This window comes from Prosopis cineraria, unplaced genomic scaffold (assembly GCF_029017545.1).
Source record: "Prosopis cineraria cultivar Desert tree isolate PC_DT_omini unplaced genomic scaffold, ASM2901754v1 PC794, whole genome shotgun sequence".
Classification (NCBI taxonomy): domain Eukaryota; kingdom Viridiplantae; phylum Streptophyta; class Magnoliopsida; order Fabales; family Fabaceae; genus Prosopis; species Prosopis cineraria.
In genome coordinates this window covers 12,206-24,401 of record NW_026556119.1, presented here as the reverse complement: position 1 = coordinate 24,401, position 12,196 = coordinate 12,206, and positions in this window count along the sequence as shown.

The window sequence follows — 12,196 nt, the reverse complement described above, 5'->3', positions numbered from 1 at the left end:
CACTATTAATATGTGTTGATAATATTATTAATAAGAACTTATTATAAAATAAATAATAATAAAGAATTTAGGAAAAATGACAATGAGATCCCTTCAAATTATGTAAATGAGAATCTGATCTTTCAAAATGTTGTAATATTAATGAAGTCTTTAGGGACTTTTTGGTCATTAAGAAATTAATATAAATGACCAAATTACTCTTCGTTCAAATATTAAATGCTATTCACAAGTTTCATTTTAAAATTCACAACTTTTTTTTTTAAAATAGCAAGAATTCAATAGCAATTTGTAAGTTCGCATTTAAAATTCTAATATTCCTCAAGTGTTATAAATATTAATTCCCATTCATAAACTTTGTTCTAAGATTCACAACTTTTCTTTTTAAAATAGCAAGAATTCAATAGCAATTCGTAAGTTTGCATTTGAAATTCTAATATTTCTCAAATATTGTAAATATTAATTACCATTTATAAGTTGTCATAAGATCCACAACTTTTCTTTTTAAAATCACAAAAATGTAACAGCAATTCATAAGTTGGTATTTGAAATTATGAACTCAAGGCAATTTGGACATTTATATTAATTCCTTAATCACAGAAAAGTTCCTAGAGAATTAGGATATTTTGAGAGATCAATTTGTCATTTATATAATTTGAAGGAATTTTATTGTCATTTTTTCAAGAATTTATATATCTTGATTTTTTTTTCCTTTTTTAATACTTCTCTGCTTTCCCACTATTCGTTCCTACCATTCACCTTCGGTGCACATAAACTTTCAACTAATAAACAAGTTAACATTTGTTTAATCTTAAAAAGAGCAGAAAAACAGGCAGGTAATACTTTTAAAAGCCAAAATAAAATAAAAAAGTGTAGAAAATGTCAAATCTCACATATTAACAAGCCTGATTAGATTTGCTGGTAAAAAAAAAAACAAAGAATAAGAAGAAGAAAGAAGAAACCTGATTAGATTTTAGTTTAATTTGGCCCATTTAGTTATTGAGAAATTCTTAAATAGAATTAGTCCACCATGTCATTTATAATTTGACCAATTATAATATAACAAGTCATCTTATTTAATCCTAAATGACAATTTCTTAACTATATTATATTATTTTATTTTAATTCTCTCAATTCTTCTTCTATGTCCAAAACCCCTTTCTTTTTTCTGGCACGCATTTTGTTATAAGAGTAACTTCATGACAACTAATTTATGGTAAATTCATTATTTAGGTCAAATCTTCAATTTTATATGAGCTTTCCAAAAATTGATCCTTACATATTAATTCAAATTTTCCTATATACCTATCGTATATTTCTTAGAATTAAATCCTCTTAAGCCAAAATTCAAGAATTTTCGTGAAGGTTTTTTAGTATTTTATTCATTTTATTAAATTTTATAAAATATAATTGCTTTCTCTCTTATTAAAAAAACAAATTTGGTGAAATTTATGGATTCTCAATCATGTTTCTTATTTTCTCTAATAATAATAATACTTTTCATGTTCTTTGGATTTCTTGTGGATACGTCAACCCGAGCCAATAATGAAGAGTGTGAATATAACGGAGCAAGTGAAGGCCGTATACATCTAACAAATTAATCATCATATATCATTGGAAAAATTTGTGTGTATTTGGATTCTACTGTTACTTTGCAAAAGGAGTTTTGGAAAATGAACTTTTGCCAAATTTTTCTACTTTTCAAGCTTTTAAAAAAATATACATAGTCAAAGAAAAATATTTTAGATTGGATCAATAAAGGGAAAAAAAAATAAATTGTGCCGTGTTTATTCAGGTACCCCACGAGAGTTTATAAATGGAACAAAATAATATATTCTACAATTCTAATAAATATCAAATCAATCTACCATAATCTATATCTATAAAAAGTTTGTCATGGTTACTGTTCATCAAAATTTTTCATGAACTACAGTAACCATGATTTCTTCTTTTTTGAAAAAAAAAATAACAATTGCATATTAAGATCTCACGTAGGATCTATAACAAAAATAAATCATTGCTCACATTTAATAACTGACTAGACTTTGAATAGCATTCAATGTATATAAAAACACCTTGCATTAATAAAATCTCCATATTGACATTATTTCGTATTGTCATGTAATTCTTGATAATAATATGCTAAAAAACAAATTATCACTTAATAACATCATTATTTAATACACCTCAGTGAATAACTAATAGACCAAAAATTTCCAAGGACAAAATTTATGTTAGTTTATTTTAGTGTTAAATAGTTAGAAAAACGTTTAAGTGATTCTTCGTAAAAATTTGAGTAATGATCTAAGGGATCGTTACAGAGACATGACGAAACGCAGAACTTTGGTTCTGAACAGAGAAGACCAAACGCTGCGTTCTTGAATGTTACCTTGGATCTTTAATTTTTGGCCTATCTTCTTGAAAGTACGGCCATTGGCCTTTGGGATTATTTTGCTTTTTTTTTTTTTGCTGATACAGATTCGCCGTTGAGATATTACACAGTGAGAATGGGCATTTGCATCTTTTTTTCTGGCCCAATTCTTGAGCAACAGAAAAACAAAATGATAAAAGCCGACAGATCTGAGTACCACATTAAGATTATAAAAAATTGAATAGAGAGATGAAAAATGAACACATTTACCCAAGGTTATAAAAACTAAACCAAACCGATCGGTTCAACTGCTGAAAATTGACTTTTGGTTAGCAACTGATAAAATTAGTCAAAAATCAAATAAAAATCAAACCGATTCCAATGAGAAAACCAGACAAAAATTAAAAAAAATTAAAAAAAATAATAAATCAAAATTAAAATTAAAATACTGAAAGCTTTGGGCCATAAGCTGTAATTTTTGCAAACATAAGCTCAGCCTCCCCATGACAACCAGGGTGTTCTACTTCATTTTTTATAGATATGCGCACTTCTTTCTCCTTTCCGCACAACTGATATGGGACTCAAATAACTAGTATGCATGTACAGTATGCTCCTTTTTTTGTTTTCCCCTCGTTCTTTTTTTTATTTTGGTTGATTTTTTTTTTTTGCACATATCTTGATTTCTTTTAATGTAGGCACATCATTTTAATCTTTATACTTTTTATTATTAATACATTTTTTTTAAAATCTAACCTTTTTAATTTAGCTTAAACATGCCTTCAAAAAATGTTTAATATTTTATCATTCTATCAACATCTTTCTTAATATTTAAATGAAAAGCTTCACTTATAATTAATATTAATTATATATTTATCAATAATAAATTATATTACCAAGCATTATAATATATTTTTGAAAAAATACATATTTAAATGTATTTCTTATTTAATTATGATACGTAAATTAAAAATATATTAATTTAATGTCAACCGGTTTGACCAATGAACCGTGAATTAGTGATTCACCTAGTTCAATGACCGGTCCGATTTTTAAAACCTTACATTTACCAATGGATGCTCAATAAATTTGACAAGGGATACTACATACATTTTTTAAAACGAGAGTTCAAACCTTAGGAAGTGACAGACATTATAATTAACGGGACCTCAAAGAAGTCATCACATCGGTACCTCACTACTATTGTAAAGTCTCCTCACGGGAGGTTCGGATTAGTCTGGAGCAAGCAATGAACCCAGAATATCCCAAGATATCAAATGCTTTATAGCAAAAAAAAAAATGAACACATTCTAGTTGATAATTATTAAACATTACAAAACATAATCCTTTCCTTAAAGAACTGCAAATCTCAACCCTTAATTTGAGTGACTAACAAACCCCAAATAATCAAAATTAATCATGAGGTGAGGATCAAATTAACCTTCCTCTTTTAAGTAGGATTAAACTTTCCTTTAACTTTAATGAAATGTGATGCCATTTATATAAATTTTAGAGTCATCAACAACTAAGTGATTAACACTAATCACTCCTAATAGTTAGCTTTAGATCACAAGTAGTTAATTTGCTCAGGAGAAAAAAAAAACTTCTATACACTCCAAACAAACTAAAAAGCCTTGATGAGTTGATGACAGTTGAGGTTGGAGTCTTCATTTTTCAACTTGATTTCAAATTCCCATGTTGATAAATCAAGTTTAACGCATTCCCGACATAGCTAACTTGGGGATTTTTTTTGTCCGCCACACACAAATGATATATACTTTACTAATAGTAAAAATTTGATTTGCCCCTCATACTAAAAACAATAAATAGAATTATATGAACTGGATTTTCTATATGTGCAAGAGTTAAAGTTGTTTAAATAATAGTAAGACCTCTGCCATATATACTAGCTTGCTTTGCTACAATAAAGAATTAAAAAACAAATTGAATGTGTAATAGTCAAGATTATTTAAAATTATATAAATGATTTTAGTAAAAATTTAAAAAAAATAAATGATTACACTCGTGTGTTACTAGGTTCCTCTCATTGTTTTCCTTCTACTGGACTCTTTAATTTTGTTTCCCTTGCGATAAGGGAAAAAAAAAAAAAGGAACATAAGAACTAAACAGTTTGAAAGTAAAAGTTTCAATAAAAGATAATCTTTTATAATATCTACATTATTATAAAATTTCAATCTTCCCCCACTACCATTGTTTCAAATTTTAATAATTTCATTGTCAACTTCATTCATCCTAATATTTTAAATCTTATGTCCTAGATCCAATCATACTTCCTCTTCTCTCTAACAAACTATGCACCTCAAACCCTCACCTAAACCTAGATGACTGTCCTCTCTAAAGCTATGCACAGTGCCTAAAAGTTAGGTTAACCCAATCTTACCTGAGTCATTCGAGCACATTGAGTTGGGCATAAGAAAAAGTTCAAACCCAACTTGGCTGAAGATATGCCATTTTTGTAAGTAATATTTATTTTATGATATTATTTTTAATTAAAATTTATCAGGAAATATATTATTTTTATGATTTTTTGAACATTTATTATCATTGCAATTTTTTTTAATCTCTTTCAAAATTTAAATTTTTTAACTTTATATTATATAAAAGTAATCAACCATTTTTGGTCATATGTAATTTGAAAAAAAATAATTTTAATTTTCATATTATTTTTATATAGAATATATTTTATATGATAATAATTATATTTTTTAAAAAATTATTTATTTATTTCTTTAAAAAAAATTCTGATAATGGGCCAAATCTAGACCGAATATTTGAGCATCAGCCTGGCCCAAACTGCACATCAAGCTGGGGATCAGGTACTCGGTAGGCATGATGCCCGCCCTGACTCATCTGTAGCACTGGACTCATTTCTCTCACGTTTCTTTCCTCTTTCGTAATCCTCTTTCATTATATACATATATCCCTCTGGCAAGTTAAAGCTCAATACTTATTTACATTACGCATCCCAAAATTGAGGGGGTGCAGCAATTGCCCACCCTCTGTCGTATGTAGGACCACCTTGTCTTCTCAATCACTTGATAGGAACCAATTTCAGCAACCCAAAAAACACGAGCTGTGCTCTGTTTTACTGCATCACTTCGTGCTTCATCTTTAATGCCGATCTCAATATCTCCACGAAACTTACCACGAATTCGATTCTTCAACTTGTTCATTGCTTCCAATAATTTGCTCCTCTTCAATTTGCAGTCACGAACTACGTGACCAATTCGTGAACACTTCCTGCAATAACGACCAACTCGCTCGTAATTGCAAGTAATCCAATGATCTGGTCTCTTATGATCAGACACCCACTTGGTTTTCTGGATCAGTGGAAGCTTTGTGTCAACTTTAACCCTAACTCTTAAAGACGATGCTGAGATATTATCAAAAATTACGACCCCATCATCTTCATCATGAAACATGGGATCACCTACTATGTTTCCCAACACTTGTGCAACTGCTGGTCTGTGATACCCCATCGGTACATTGTTGAACTGCACCCACATTGCAGATACTATACCTTCTTCATCATCAGTATTAGGACTCAAATTTGGCTTCAGATTCCATGGCTGGATAGCAATGAAGGTGTCCTTCACCACCCATGGAGCATTTTCAAGTATGAAGTGAAGGTCATGGTCACAGTCGAAATGAATCATGAATGTTTTTTACAGCAAACTCCATAGATCGAGAAGTTTCCACGTAGATGCCATGCAGATTTCAGGTCGTACTCGAGATGTTGAGGTTCGAAGACACTGTCATCAACGACTCGAGCAATGAGACACTTGTCGAGTTGTTGTTTCACGGTGGAAGGAAGGCTGGTGAGAGCCTCAGCTGCAATGGGGTATGACAGGTCGAAGGAATTAGAGTTTCTAGCCATGACCGATGTGGATGATGATGATGAAGTAGATGGATACGGGTATAAGGAACAAGTTCATCAGAGACGAGGCTTGTTTTGATGGTGACACAGATGTGCTTCTTTTATCTATGATTGAGGAAGAGTCCACCTCACGCACATGAGAAGCTACTTTACGAGCTTGTTTTGACTTAATTGCAACTTGACATCGATGGGCTGGACGAAATCTTTAAAAGTGACTTCCTTCCTTTCGCATCACAAGACTTCTTTTAACGGCTTTGTAGTATGGTGGTCTATTCTCTCTTTTTCTTTCTCTCATTTTCCCTCTACTTTCCTAATCTTTACTCTTCATTCATTTTATAATTTAAAAAATTATTTAATAAAATAATAATGAATGGTGAATATTTGAAAAGTGGAGAGAAAAGAAGAGAAGGAAAAGGAGAGACTTAAGTGGCAGAGACATTGCTCCTCATAATTCCTGAGAAATATTTTATGCGCTTTTTATCAATGTTATTGAAAACGGACTCAATCCAATCAATTAAACTAGCAATATATCATTTGAATTAGTATTTTTATCAGTTTTAAAACATATTTTATTCATAACTCATCTCACTAATTTTGATTATAAACTCTTTAATTAATTCTTCAACTAGTTGAATAACTAACCTGATTTTTAATATTTTAATTTATAGACTCCTCATTTTTTATAAGAGACCTTTGAAATTAGATCTCTTTGAAACCTTAAAAACATTTAGTGAAGTGTTAATTGATTATTATTTATACAAATATTCTAGACAATATGGAAAGAAAAATTGGCTAGAGATGTTAGCTTTTTCTATATATATATTAAGGATATTTTTGAAATAATATAATAATTTCTAACTAATTTATAATTACATTAATAAAATTTATATTCCCATGAAAGGGACGGGGAGGCAGTATGCCCCCACAAAGCGACTTTAGTTGCAAAGACGGAATGAATGAATGAATGAATGGTCCTTTTCCTCTCCCTTAGTCACACAAAACGATGCATATCGCAAAAAGTGTCAAAACAAGCATCGTCTAATTAATTACTTGGGTAATCCTGTGAAATACTGTTAATTAATTAATACAATATTATTATAATTATCATTACACAAATTTTTATACAGAATCACCAAAAAATTTTTCTAACTATTTAGCAAGAAAATAAACTAACATATAAAATTATAAATTGTCCTTGGAAATTTTTAGATTCCTATTGATGATTGTTATGCGAACATTTTAGATTTTTAATGGGACAGGAAACCTAGCGTTTAAGGATTAAGATTTTCACTTGATTGATAGGAAAATTTCAGTGTTTGTTTTGACTCAAAGCGCTTGGCCCCCCTCCCCCCTTTTTAAAATCAACAAAAAACCACATATTGATGTGCTTTTGTTTGTTTTGACTTTGTTTGTACTCATGTAATGGATTAAAAATTGAAGTTTGTTTTGACTTTATTGCAATAACATACTGTTGATGGTTTGAGTGGCCGAGCCAAAACGAATGTGGAGTAATTTAATAAAAAATTAATATTTTTCAAAAAATAGTAATAATTATGTTAAAATTAAAATTATAATAATATAAATAATTTATCATCATTTTTTATTTTAAAAAATTATATTGAATAGGTTGATATATTCTTTTATTATAAATATGCTTTTCATATTTTATCTAAATTATTTAAATATTATATATTTAATAAATTTTTAAATCTAAATATTTTTTATTTAGCTTAGCTTAAAGGGGGCAAAATATAAAAAATAAGGGGTGTAAAGTTATAAATTTTACATGCTTTATTTGTAATTTTTTTTAAAGTGAGGGATGCATTCAAGCGAAAGTGACTCCGCCACTGGATGTTTTATTGGGAGACAGTTTCTGGCATATTCTTGTCAAGTATTAAATAACTCTAATAAGCATATACCAAATTATGTACAACTCAAGGTTCTTCTTCTTCTGAAATCATATTGGAAAAATTGCTTTCAATTATATTTGAACTTGATTCATTGATACCAAATATTAAATAATTATAATAAAAAACTTATTTAGTGGCTTTGGTTTTGGCCAAACTTTGTCCGTATTCATCATGTTACATTATTTTATTCGTCAAGTATTGCTTTAATTTTTTAAGAAATTGTACCCGCATCGCATTTCATTAGTGTGAAACATCACTTCAAAGAGCCCCAATGTTGGGACTTTCTGGAAGGGGAAAGATTTGACAAATGTAAAAGAATGAAAGTAGCCATTAAAATTTAAAAAAATTTTAAAAAATTTATAATAAAAAATGATAGTCTATTAAAAAAAATTTAAGATTAAATTGTATGTGGATAAGTGTTAGGCACATTATAACATTCATTCATAAAAATAATTATCCTAAATTAATTACGTAAAATTATTTGACGTCTTATTAATATTTTAGTTATCCTTTGATCACATGAAAAACAAAGATAAAAAGATGAAAATAAATTATTTATTTACATGAACTTGACCTAAGATCAAATTTTAGGCCTCATGTATCATGTAATGGGGATCAAAGTCTACATGGTTTGAAGTAATATTATTTAGGTTTTCTTTTAATTTTTCATTTATTTATTATATGAAGAGAATGTTAATTATTTGTATTTTTTTATTTTTTAAAATCATTCCTTAGAAATACCTTTGGGTAAAAAGAAAATAATCAATTTTGAAACTTGTGATGATTTAGTATTACTCATGGCAAATTTTAAAAAAAAATTAAAGTGAATTTTTTATAAAATAACTTAATTATGAAATTTTAAATGCAAAATTTGATACCTACTATAACATCCCTGAGGTTAACCACAATTAACTCCAAAATATAGTAATTTGAGGTTTTAAAAGGAAAATTTCTCAAAAATTATTTTAAAGGAATCACAATTTTTCAATTCAAATCTAAAACGCAATTTAAGGACTTTAAATTAGAGTTTTGAAAATAAAACAGAAACTTAAAAATCAATTAGAACTCAAATAATGAGTTTTAAAACTCAAAAATAAGTTCTGTGCAGAAATGACACGTGTGCCGTGGTGGATCTCCTCTATGCCATGCGCCGAGGCGTGAGGTGCCATGCGCCGGGGCGTATTGCATGAAATTTGACAGATCAGTACTATCATTTAACAACACAAGGAGCAAACTTCTGATACATTCCAAATCTTCGTCCGACGTCCAATTGAGGTGATTTTAGTGTCTACAAGAAGCTTTCTCTTAGCTCTAGTTAATGGCATAGGTTTTACATTCAAACTCATTTTTTATAAAAAGTTAGACACCAAAACCTATTTCTACTAAATTTTCACAAAATCTCCTAAATGTGGTGTTCCAACTTAATCACACGTGCCAATAGCCTACACCAACCCTCCAACCACACTTAATGAACTCTTGCAGACTCGTGCAACATACCACACACAATCATACACACTTATTTTACAAAATCACCACTCAACCTCAATTTTTATAAAACAAAGAGGGGGAGGAAAAGTTGCACAAAATCAACCATTTCATTCATATTTCCTAAAAATACATATGTTCCTATTTGTACAAGTATTTTGGCCCTATCCATGGATTCACAACGAAAACTCACTAACCCAGGGCACAAAATATACTAATTAAACACAAAATCATGCAAGTAGTGCACCAATCATGATAATTAATTTTAGTTGGCAAAAACATTAACAAATACATATGTAAATAGCAAAAGAGAGGCATATAGAGGATTACTCTACCAATCCTAAGCCTCTGTATGTTTCTCGACTTAGATCCGATGAGCTAGGTCTTGAAAATATTGAGAATTAAGGGGTGAATACAATCACTCAGTAATCAAGTTTCACTTAACCCTTACAGTTACATATTAATTGTAAATAAATGCAATTAGGTGAATAAATACATATTTCACATAGCACTAGGCCACCATTCACAAAACTAACAATTATGTGACCGGGCTTATCACAAAACACCATATCATGATATTTTTAAAAACATAACTCAGGGTCGCAAAATAATAACCATGCACCCTTAGCACGTGCCAGAATACAAAACTAACAACCATGTAGTCGTACTTATATGTATGATTATATGCCAATCTTATATCCTCCTATTACCTTCGACACGAAACCGGTGGCTATCACATGGCTATGTCCTTCACAGACTAATCCAGCCTTCCACTTATGAGAAGCCACCGAGCTAGAGTTAACTCACTCGCTTATGTAATTCGATTTCCCCCAATACTAACAACCATGGGGTGTCGTACCCCTAATTTAGCCTCCTCATGAACCGGTGGAGACTAATTAAGTTCGAGTCCTTCGTAGAACAAGTGAGACAATCTCGAATCAATCATAGGATAAGGGCTACCTCCCAATTCCAACGGTCGGTGCCAAGGCTAGTTCTCGATTCCAACGGTCACTGCCAGTATTACGTGAATTTCAACCAATCTACTCCTTTCCCTGGGCGAACTCCCACCAATAATCATGCTATGTACATTTCACACATAATATGCATTTCCAACAATCATTTCTCGACAAATGAACTCACATAACACATATGCTCATAATTAACTCAAATTTCATCACCATTCTCCACCCATAGTAATAAATCACAAGTAATTTTATAAAACATCAAGAGTGGCAAAAATCAAGGTTTTCTTTTCAAAACCATTTCCCAAATCCACACTTTCCAATATGCATCATCAATTTAATCCACAAATCACATTCCACAAACACAATTAACATTTAACTATAAAAATCAAGTTTTTCTTGGTTACCTTAAACCTTTAAGAAGTCAAAGGCTTACCCCTCACTATATCAACTTCCCAAAGTTTCAACAAGTTCGAATGGTGCCAAAATGAACCTCTAGTCATCCAAACCATAAGAACATCATCATTACTTAACTCTTGAACTTATCAACATAAAACTCCACAAACACTATTTTAACTGACTCATAATCACTACCCATTCATACCTAATAGACTCATTAGATTCTATTAATGCACATTATCATTGATAACACCTCAAACCATCATTAATGCACATCAACTTCTCCAAACTACCTCATAAATGTTAATTTTTGAACATTAAATGCTCCCATTGACCACCCACTTTCAAAATCATAAGTATGGTGTTTCAATACATTAAACAACTCCCATTTAACTTATTTTAACCAATGAAATTAGAACCATACTCCTATAGACTGAAAATACATCTCCCAACTCAAACCCTACCATAAATTGTTACAAATGAAGAAGAGAAAAGAAGAAGAAGGCACCATAATCTTACCTTGAATGTTTGAGAGCTTCAATCTATCAACAATGGGACCAAAAGTCGTGCCCTAGCAGAGCCAAAATCGAGCTCTTCGTTTTCCTCCTCTTTCTCTCTTTATGTTTTCACGCAGTTCATGAGCTGATTTATCTAATTTTTGGCCATGCGTCATAGTGCACGCTACCCTCTGTCGCGATACATGGCATAGAGGAGTCCGTTACATTTATCTAATTTTTGTTCAACAATCGCGATGAATTAGTATTACTTACAATACATCAAAACATTTACGACAATTTAGTATCACTTGTGAACTCTTAAAATTATAAGATGAAATTGAAACATAAGTTGTCCAATGGGTATTGACTGTAAAGAAAACAATGCGTTGGGCCAAACATCACAATATTGCCACTAGAACCATGAATCAATAAAACAAGACAAGAATTAACAATGTGTCAAAGCATCCCATGCGTGGACGTGCAGCCAAACCAAGTGAGGATAAAATATGAAGCACAAGAAAGATACAACAGGCAAACATGTAATTGTTTTGAATAAAAGTAGTAAATGTAAGAAGCCACCTAAAAAAAGTCAATTAAAGATGAGTGCAATTGGTGGTCAAGTGTATGGCTACTATTACAAAACTTGGTGAGGACAAAATACCATCCGTGGACTCAAAAGC